Source organism: Brachyistius frenatus, unplaced genomic scaffold (genome assembly GCF_029030835.1).
Source record: "Brachyistius frenatus isolate BFR_SWC_R1_liver_20210118 unplaced genomic scaffold, ASM2903083v1 Contig_70, whole genome shotgun sequence".
NCBI lineage: Eukaryota > Metazoa > Chordata > Actinopteri > Embiotocidae > Brachyistius > Brachyistius frenatus.
The window spans coordinates 598,886-605,000 of NW_027210669.1; the positions used below are offsets into that span (position 1 = coordinate 598,886).

The 6,115-nt window shown below is 42.4% G+C and overlaps 1 protein-coding gene across 4 annotated transcripts in view; it reads left to right on the plus strand.

Moving 5' to 3' along the window:
• The first annotated feature begins 4,204 nt into the window (after window positions 1–4,204).
• Window positions 4,205–6,115, plus strand: part of sox1a (SRY-box transcription factor 1a) — a 74,967-nt gene continuing 73,056 nt past the window's right edge. For 2 of the 4 annotated variants that reach the window (XR_011311272.1, XR_011311275.1), the window contains exon 1: window positions 5,156–5,283. The gene's annotated coding sequence lies outside the window, so the exon portion shown is untranslated. The other 2 variants (XR_011311274.1, XR_011311273.1) reach the window with 2 other exon arrangements.

Below are 6,115 nucleotides of genomic sequence, written 5' to 3' on the forward strand. Positions count from 1 at the left end.
TACATTTGTTGGTTGAATAATGTCTTTGAGTTGCTGCTTAATCTGCACCTCACCATGAAGTAAAATAGAAGATGCTCTCTGTTACACACAATCACACACACAAAGCCACTGAGGCTCAACCAACAACTGGGCAGAGAAAGCACCTGCCTTAGGCCCCAGACACCCAGGGGCCCAAACCAGTCCCACTTTGAACCCCCTTCAAGCATCCCCAACTTTGGTCAGTATGGGCTGCAAAACTGTACGGTAGAAATTAACAACCTTGAGTTTGATGGACACCAACAAGTTAGTAACCAGTTATTTGATAGAATCTGTTCTTCCAAACATGATGTGGCTGAAATGAAGCACAACAAATGCTATATAGAATTTTAGGGGCTAGAAATTATATTCGAGTCATTTAAATTTGAATCCCTGGAGCTGGATATTTGTATTTAAAAGAAATGTGACATTGTGGCATTATTTGAAGTCAAATTAAAGTGGGTACTAAGTTCCAATAAGCTTAAAACTGAATTTAATATTATGAAAATGAATTAATTTCCTCGAAAACTGTATTTTATCATAGATTTCTTCACAGGCAACCATATGTCTACATCTAGTTCTCACAAATTTGGTTTACTTTATGTCAGATATGACGACCAACGTCAAAGTGAAAACAGCTTCATGACAAATGTCATTGCTAATGTGAAAGGGACAAAAGAACACACTGTTTTCACTAATATGAAAGTGAAGCATTGGCCTAAAGTCAAATAATATAACCAATATTGAATTAAAACCATTCGTTTAATTTTAAATGTAATGGTCAAAAAGACATCCGGCATTGTTTGACATACTCATGTCAAAATGAAAACGTCTATAAAGATTGATTTAAACCGAGTTCAGAAACTTTCTGGAATCGTCTTTGTGACGTCACTGATGCTGCCAACAAGTTTAGAACTCGTGACACAGTTAGAAGGAGGGAGATCAGCCAACTCGGTTTTACTCGGGTAACGACTGTTTTAAAATGTGATGGTGTGCAGTGGTATATGTATTCAAAGCTTTTTGTCTTGTTTCCTCGCCAAATGTTTAATTGTACGCAGCATTTAACATCATGATAGGAGAAACCCGGACGCTGCAGGACAAATTACTACCTGCAGGTGGCGGTATTGCAAGGCGAAGGACGCACGCTGCCTTTAAACCACAAAGTAAACGAAGAAGAAAAAAACGCGGCTGTGTTGTTTTGTTTTTTTGTTTTTGTTTTTTTAATGTTTCTGGCCTGCATGTTGCTGTTACAATTTTGTAAGCTTATACGGCATTTATCAGAAAAAAACGTACCTGTTAAAACGTTTGTAAATGTTGTGCTTTATGTCTGCACTCCACCAACCATTTGCTCTGAGAGGTCATGGCAGTTTCTTTTTACTTTAACTACTTAAAGTAGTCTGGAGCACCTTCACCACCAAAGGCACCAGACACCAGTATTCATCTTCACCTCCAGCTAAGTAAGTCATGCACACTATGTTTTCATGTGCCATGTTCAGCTGGTGGTTTTGAGCTTTGTAATATCCCTGGAATATCAGTAGATAAGATGATAAAATAAACAGTGGATATTAACTGCACCTTCATCTCATGGTTAACTCTTGACACTTAATTGAACATTATGAACATTATTTATTTCACCTGTGCTTTTCCTATTATGACAACGGTTCGTACCTGCTGGTCTGTGCTTCAGTTTAAGCAGCTTTTAATGTGATTCTTGTTTTTCGATTTTCCCATTTTGGGGAAGGTGAACAAACAAACATCGATATAGCTTATTGTCACCACATCAAGCTCATCTTATGTTGAAGAAATTAGTAAACAGCTTTGTATTAGGCCACATGTTCTCTCAGTGACACTTTCCCAGGCCTAATCTAGTTTTTTTTTTTTTTTTTTTAAATGCAATGACCTCTGTGTTCCCTTTATCATAAAATGTTGGACAATGGGCTGTGCTGAGGGCAGACATATAACATGAGCATGAGTTTGTGACATCACAAAAGGGGGGGTGGGGGGCTTGATGAGAGTGTTGAGACCTAACCAAAGCAGTCAAGTTACAGGGTGAAAAACAAAAACGATGAGCAGAAAGTCGCTGTCATGCTCTGGATAACTGACAGGCGCTGCAGACTTAATGTGTCTCGCACAGCAGCCCGAGTCAGAGTCGCTGAAGACACCTGTGTGGGTGGCCATTGCCTTGATTATCTGCTGCACATGTGGCCATGTCCAACCCCGCTGCTGCACATAAGAGGATTTATCCATCTCGTTCATTTAGATATCATGTTCCCGTGTTGGCCTGAGGTGCCCAACAGGAGCTATAGGCCAGACGACTCTGGCTGCTGCCTGGCTTATGCTTTATGGGTGTCAAATATCATCTCTTCAGGCCTACACCATCTGTATGTATGCGATGAAAGCATTCATCTTCTTTGACAGGTAGACTTGCTTTTCCAGCAATGCAGGATTTGCAATATGTGATTTGTGGAAGAGTAAATGCTGTTCGGTCTACTTTGCTATGCTTATGTGGATACAGGTTCTGTGTTCACATCATAAATCAGTTCCATTTGAGTTGGGTGACAAACAGAAATGACCCATAGTGTCATAGTGAATTAAATGACAGCCCTACAAAAGTGCAGATTTGTATGGCTATGATATTGATTGCATCTTTATGTGCGTGTCTGTCTGTGTGCCCCCTCTTTTTTTTTTTTTTTTTTTTTTTCTTTTTTTTTTTTTAAACAACCAGTATATTGAAAGCAATTGTGTACCCCCGGTAATCGTGGCAAGCTTTGTGGGGGACATGATCCCATTCTGCTGTTGTTGGATGAATAAGCACAGATGTCAACCTGTTCACCGTGACTCTCACCTTGTCTACTCGTTTGTAATGAAAACAGTAGCCTTTTGTTTCATGTTGAATATTGCTTCATAGGAACAAAGGCACAATTGACATTCATCCTGTGCAGCAGATCTGGGCTGATAAGGCCAGACCGGCGTTGCCATGATCTGACCTTGCTGGCTTGACTCTCTGGGAGTGTTTGTCTGGCCAACTCCCATTCAGTCCTCAGTGGTGAAGCAGAGCATGAAAGGAACCATTACTTTCATACTGGGAAGTTTACCTGAGCTTTTCCAGTGTAAGTAGCTCACACTTGGGCTCCGGCTTTCCCTCATTTCTAGTCTCACTTTACCGGGGCAAACTTGAGAGCCTTCTTCTTCCTGTCAAGTGTTCTGATGGGTGAGAAACTTGTGAAATGAAGAGGCAGACGCATATTATCAAGGCTCTGACCTGCCCCGGCCCCTCTTCACTCTCTCTGAGTCTTTCTTATGATCAGGATGGAGTGACAGCTTGTCACTATGGGTGCTCCACAATACGACTCAGACCCCCACGACTATTGTGGAGTTCAGGGAGAAAAAAAAAGAAAAGCATCAAGGTCTTCCTCTCTCTTTCCTTCACTCTTTTCACTCGCTTTTCAAAGCATTGAATCAATCAGCTGTACACACACACACACACACACACACACACACACACACACACACACACACACACACACACACACACACACACACACACACACACACACACACACACACATACAGACACACGACTCATTTCTTTTCCCTTCCCTCTGTCTATTCAGCAGCCAGTGATCATTTAGACTTGACATGTATTGTGAAAAACTGAGCTGCTTTGCCTCTTTCTTCTTCACTCCCTTTCTCTTTCAACTGTCTGTCATTAATGTCCAGGTCTTACAATATACGAACAGTGGAGGAGAAGAAAGCGAAGAGTGAGGGATGAATTGATGGATGGGAGGATAAGCACTCAGTGTCCTTTCTTTAAAGATTTGTTATTGTACAGTACTGTCTCCCAGTCATTTTTGGTTGGTGTTTCAGTCTGAAAGCCCGTCCACGTGCTCTTTTGTATGGGAAAGCAATAAGGCCCCATTGAATGAAGCTGAATGGACCTGCCATCCTTAGGGGCTGAGGCCTGAGGACTCCTATTCTTTAGCCCCCAATCTAATTGGAGCTGAAATGAAATGGAGGTTTCTTATGAAAATAGGCTTTGTTTGGCCGCAAGGCTGGTAATTCATAAACAATAAGCAGGGCCCCATTGTGTAGATAATAATATATTCATGCCGCTGGAGATGGGGAGAAGGCGAAGCGAAGGCTGAGGATATATAAGGAGGATAGGCAGAGACAGCGATGGAGAGTGGAGGGATAGGAGGAAGGGGTGGAGGAAGACGAGGGGCTAATAGCAAATAGTGGGTCAGAGAAAATTGGTAATGGTTGGGTAAAGGCAGAGGATTTGTTAGAGGAAGTGAAAGGGCTAAAAGTGGGTAGGAGTGAAAAGTGAGTGGGAGTGAGGGAGGTGAAAATGACAGGAACAGGAGAGATAGACAAGATAAGAATGAGGCGAGGAGGGCGGGAGATTGGGAAATGGTTTTGAGTACCTCTAAGCCCACAGGTGACTGGTTTGGCAGAAGTGTGGTGTGGTTGGGAGGGGTGTGGTTGGGAGGGGAGGAGGGGGGCCGAGGGGGGTGGAGAGGCAAGTGAGTGAAAGTGTCATCCAAATGGAAAAAGGTTGCACAGTGCAAATCTGTGTGGAGTTGAGAGTGGTGGAGCTGATAGAGTGGATTGGTCAAGTGCAGAGATAGAGCAGAGCAAAAGCAGTCAATGTGTAACAGGCGAGGGGAGAAGAGGAGACCGGTGTGTCTGCGCTGGTGTCTGTCTGACAGGACGGCTTTTACCGCCGGGAGACGGGAGGAGGGCTGAGAAAAAACAGGTGAGCTTTCATGCCACATTGACTCATCAGTCTCCGCAGATTATCTCTCACTGCTATCATCTATGATTGTGCAGGTCAGGGCAGCTTCTCTGTGATGATCCTCAGCTGAGTCGGCACATTCTCAAAGAAGCGAGTTTCTCGGGCTCTCAAGCATCAGGACCAAAACAGTGCTGGACTTAAAGTGCTCTGTGGAGTGACAGGCTGACTGAGGGGACACTGCTTCCTGTATCTGATCTGAGCAGCTGCCTCAGTTCATGTTACAGCCGTTTCACTGTTTCATCTGGGAGTGATTCTTACAAACTGAATGGAAACGGGTCATTCCTCTGGACGCTTCTGGAAAACATTGCTGCAACCTTGACCTCCAATTTTCATTTTTTTTTTTTTCAAATTGTTTGGCTAACAAGTACATCCTGGACTGAGTTTTCCGACAGTGGAGGGAGAAGACATAAGTTGAAAATGTAAACACTCCTGATTTGATTTTACAGCGTAAGAGATAGAGCTCTTAACTAATGGTGAGTAAATGAGAAATGGTCCTAATGGGGTGTGTGTGTGTGTGTGTGTGTGTGAGAGAGAGAGATGGGGGGGGGGGGGTCACAGGTGTTTGCATGCTCCTGCACTGACAGGCAAGATTTTACCTGCATACGCAGACAGTATGGTGGAAAATACAGAATCCCATTGCAATGTCAGCTGTGAGAAGTAATCCACTACTTTAGTGGTGGTCCACAGTCACCACTGTTTCTGTACATGCTGTGTAAAAGTTGTCACCTGTGATGGACTCGCACAAGTTTGCATATCAAATGGAAAATGACTGATATGATAGAAAGACTGACATGATAATAACAAATATTTTAACAGTGCATTTGTGTCTTTATATATTCAGATTTACCTTTGTTAATATATTTAAACAGCTGTGTGTGTGTGTGTGTGTGTGGGGGGTGTGTGTGTGCATGTGTGTAACCTTTTGTCTCACTGTGAATGATTTGCTGAATTGGAAAACTTTGAAAACAGATCAGTGGAGAAAAATCGACATATCATTTTTTGTATCCTCTTAAGACTACAAACTACATAAATTATTTTCAAACTATGGTTTATATAGAAATATTAAAATGTTATTTCAAGTATTTTACCTCGTGTAGTGGTAAATGAAAAATGCATTAAATGGTTAATAGCACTAATATGATAAGTGTTTTTAGCTTCCTTCTTGTTGTTTTTGTTATGTGGGCTTATTGACCAAGAGGTGGTGGTGTTTACTTGGAGCCACACGTGTAAGTCATAGGCGCAAAGTTTTGGCTCGAGCCGCTAGATGTCAGTATTTGTCAAGCTATGCAGCAGCACCTTCAGACC